This window comes from Muntiacus reevesi, chromosome 3 (genome assembly GCF_963930625.1).
Source record: "Muntiacus reevesi chromosome 3, mMunRee1.1, whole genome shotgun sequence".
Lineage (NCBI taxonomy): Eukaryota > Metazoa > Chordata > Mammalia > Artiodactyla > Cervidae > Muntiacus > Muntiacus reevesi.
In genome coordinates, this window is record NC_089251.1 from 115,519,846 (window position 1) to 115,524,589 (window position 4,744).

The window sequence follows — 4,744 nt, forward strand, 5'->3', positions numbered from 1 at the left end:
TTTAAAGTGTTGATTGAGTTTATTACAATATTGCTTCTGTTTCCTGCTTTTGGTTTTTTGGCCCTGAGGCATGTGGGATCATAGCTCCCAAACCAGGGATTGAGCCCATCCCCGCTCTGTTGGAAGGCAAAACCTTGACCACTGGACTGCCAAGGAAGTCCTTATTCTTACTTTGTGAAGTATAGTTGATTTACAATGTTGTGTTAGTTTCTGGTATATAGAAAAGTGATTCAGTTTTATATATATTTATTCTTGTTCATAATATTTTACATTAAGTAAACCTCTGCTATCTTAAGAGTTTTGTCTTTGTTTTCACATAGATTATAAGATATAACTGTATAATTGCAAATAATAAGAGATATAATTTTAACAATACACTTGCAATTTTATAGATATAATGTAGGACTAGGGCAGTCAATTCAAAGAAAAATAATACCATAAGTAAACAGTAATGCAGGTAGTAAGAAGATATGGCAAAAAATTAAATAGTGGTATGTGAATAACCAAAGTTTAGAAAATACTCAAGAAAAGGCCTGTTTAGTGAATAACAAGCCAGTGTCAGCCACCAACTCTCCCTTACAAATACACTCACATCAGGAACATACAGGGAGACAGACCGGTTAAAAAGTAAGAAAGAAAGAAGACATACAGACGGCCAAGAAGCACATGAAAAGATCCTCAGCATCATTCTTCATCAAAGAAATACAAATTAGAACCACAGTGAGATATGACCTCACACCTATTAGATGGCTATCATCAGAAAGACCATGAATAAGAAATGTTGGTGAGGACATGCAGAAAGTTGATCCCTTGTGCATTGTTGGTGGGAATGTAAATTAGTGCAGCCACTGTGGAAAATAATATAGTGGTTTCTCAAAAGACTAAAAATAGAACTACCATAAGACCCAGGAATTCCACTCCTGGGGATATATCCAAAAAAGAAAAGAGAAGAAAATACTAATTCAAAAAGATAATGCACCCCAATGTTCATAGCAGCATTTACAATTGCTAAGATGTGGAAGCAACCTGTGTCCATCAAGAGAAGAATGGATAAGATGCTATTATTATTTCACCATAAAAAAGAATAAAAAATTTCCATTTGCAACAACATGAATGGATTTGGGGGGTATTGTGTTTAGCGAAATGAGACAGAGAAAAACAAATAATGTATAGTATCACTTATATGTGGAATCTAAAGCAAGCAAAACTAGTGAATACAACAAAAAAGAAGCAGATTCACAGATACAGATACCAAACTAATTGTTACCAGTGGGGAGAGGGAAGGGGTAAAATACAGAGTAGGGGATTAAAAGGCACAAACTATTATGTATAAAATAAATAAGCCACAAGGATGCATTATATAACAGAGAATATAGCCAATATTTTATAATAGCTACAAGTGGAGTAGAGCCTTTAAGCACTGTGAATCACTATGCTGTACACTGCTAACTTGTAACGCTGCACATCGACTGTGAGCTGCGGTCAGTCACTCAGTGGTGTCTGCTCTTTGCGACCCCGTGGACTGTAGCCCGCCAGCCTCCTCTGTCCATGAGGACTGTCCATGCAAGAATCCTGGAGTGGGTTGCCATGCTTTCCTCCAGAGGATCTCCCCAATCCAGGGAAACCAGGTCTCCCTCATTGCAGGTGGATTCTTTATCGGCTCTGCTACCAGGGAAGCCTGTACATCGACTGTATCTCAATTTTTCAAAAGTAAAAATATTTTTAAAAAGAAAAGAATGAGAAAGAAGTACTTTCTAAAAAAACTGAGTAATCTTTTTCAAAAGGACCAGGGTTCTTACTCAGAGTACTGGGGTCTAGAGTAGATCACTTCTTATTTGGCCCAGGGTGGGAACTCATGTCTGATTGCCTATCTGCCCCCTTTCCCCATCCCATAAAGTGAAGCCTGCTGGTTGACCTCCCGACTCAGTAAGCGTACGACAAATTAAAGTCATTTTTAGACATGCAATGAAGCTTTTCTCCCATGCACTCATTTTTAAAATGTCATTTGAAGATGTACTTCAGCAAAACAGAGGCAAAACTCCAGAAAGAGAAAGTTAAGAGATTCACGAAAGAGTGGAATTAACCCAGGAGTGCAATGAATAGAAATACCAGAGGTCTATAAAACCATCAGTCAAAATTAGAACAGGAAGTCAGAGGGTTTGGAGAAGAATGTCCTTAAGAAAAAAAATGGACTTCATTCAAAAAATAATATAATTAAGAAGCTGGAAGATTCTAATGAGCTGATTAAAAAGGCATATGTTTCTTTTCTCAAGAAGAGAAGAGAAAAGCAATGAAGAACTCCCAGAGAACAAAAAGTTGTATAAGAAAGTCGTGGCCCAAATACAAAGCAAATTAAAATGTAACATGACTTTGAGTATCTAAAGGAACGTAGAAAAATATATTTGAACTTGGAGCCTGAAGCATTTCCTCTTCAAGAACATTTAAACTATAAGATCATAGTTCCTTCTTTAGAGGTCCCAGAATGCTAGTTAGTTCTACAGGAAATAATGTTTGCATAGTCATAAAGTTTTTTAGACATTTTATTGATTTTTCAATTTTGAAGTTCAGAGATACACAACACACAAAACCAGAGCATTTTAATTATGGATACAGAACCAGATGCAAATGTAATGGCTTAGCAGGAAGAGGCAGGCCAAGAGTGATCAGGGAGGATGTCTCATCTTAGCCAGGAGTCAAGAGATGTTACATAAAATTAGGGGCACAAGAAAAAGAAGCTGGAAAGAGTGTCTCTAACTGAACTCTGGGGGCAAAGTACCTTTGCTAAACTCCTTGTCTTTCATAGCAAGACACCGCTAGCTCCTCAACAGCCACCTCCCCTCCTTCCTTTAGAACCCATATATCTCAGGTAGGCACATGGGCTATTCAGAAAAACATTATATCCCTCAGCTTCCCTTGCAGTTATGTGTGACCAGGTGACCAAATTCAGGCCAACTGGATGTAACAGAAGAGATGTGTCTCCCCCTAGCTGGAACATGGGTGGAGCTGGCCATCTCTGACCCAGGACAAGAGTTTTTGCCATTAAGAACACTAGCTAAGGCTTATATGTAAGCTATGTGTCAGGTAATTTTCTAAGTGCTTCGGATGTATCAACTCATTTTAACCTAACGAAGATGTGTATTTCCTATTGCTGCTATAAAAAATTACAGCACTGATTTTTAAAAAATTATTATTATCAACTTTGGATGCGCTGGTTCTTTGCTGTGGCACGCAGGCTTCTCCGTTGCAGAGCACTCGGTAGTTGTGGCCCTCAGGCTTAGCTGCTCTGCGGAGTGTGGGATCTCAGTTCCTTGACCAGGGAGCAAACCCATGTCCCCTGCATTGCAAGTTGGATTCTCAACCACTGGACCCCCAGGGAAGTTCCTACAGCAGTGATTTAAAACAAAACAAGTATGTTCTCTTATCGTTCTGGAGGTCAGAAGTCTAAAAACTGTGTCAGCTGGGTGTCTCCCTTTTGGAGACCAGGGAAGAATCCATTACTTTGCCTTTTTCAGCTCCAAGTGGCCACCTGTGATTCCTCAGTTCACGATCCTGTCATCATATCACTACAGTCTCTTGCTTCCATTATTACACATCCTATTTATTTTGATTTCCTGCCTCCCTCTTATAAGGGCCCTGATGATTACATTGGACCAACCCGGGCCACTCTGGATAACATCTCAAGATTCTTAACATAACCATTTCTACAAAGTCGCCCCTTTTTGGCCATATAAGGTTACATTCACAGTTTCTAGGGGTCAGGACATAGACATCTTTAGAAAGTGAGAGTGTTTGTCGTTCAGTTGTGTCCAACTCTATGCGACCCCATGGACTGTAGCCCACCAAGCTAACATCTTTGGGGGAACATTCTTCTTCCTATGTTAGATTGGAACTATATCATGCCCATTTAACAGATGATGAAATTCAAGCACAGAGAAGTTAAGTAGTATGCTCACAGACACACAGCTCATAAGTGGCAGACCCATGATTTAAACCTGGACAATCTGGCACCAGAACCAGTGCTCAAAACGGGTAATTTTCTGTCCCGGCAGAGTTCTGACGTTCTGATGATCGTTGAGCCACCTCACCAGCCCTGCATGTCCTGGCGAGAAAAACCAACATCCATCTTTCTAAGTCACTGTGACTGGGGGAATCTTTGTTAGAGTAACTTCTTATACAGAAATCAGTAGCTACTCTACATAATTAAAAATAATGATTTTATGTTATTTTATTCTGAATGTTTGGAATCTTTCACAAGGAAAATGTACTCTTTATTCATTATAAATGTGTTTCAATCAGAGGGTATGGCTGCCAATCAGTCTACATCACACTCTCACTTATACCCTTCAGGAGCTCTACTGCCTCTTGGATGGAGCCCAAGCTCCTCAGCCTAGACTCAAGGCCAGCCCTTCATCCATCTTTCTATTTCTCATTTCTTCCCTTTTTGGGAGCACCCTCAGGCCAAACTAGCATTTACCGGGGCCCCAGAACAGACCTGTGGCCATGCCTACCCCTCATGCTGTCCCCTCCTTCTGGAATCCTGCCCCCTTTTCCTCTCTCCCTTCTGCCCAGCATGTTTCACTCAAAGTCCATCTGTGAACCTCTATTCATCCCTCAAGACCTAGCCCCAATTGCCCCTGGAGCTTTTTTGTTTCTCTTGGTTTTCTCTGTCCTATTAAAAGATTTTCCTCATATGAATGGTGATCCAAGAAATACCTAACTCGCCCTTCACCTTTAGTCTACACAC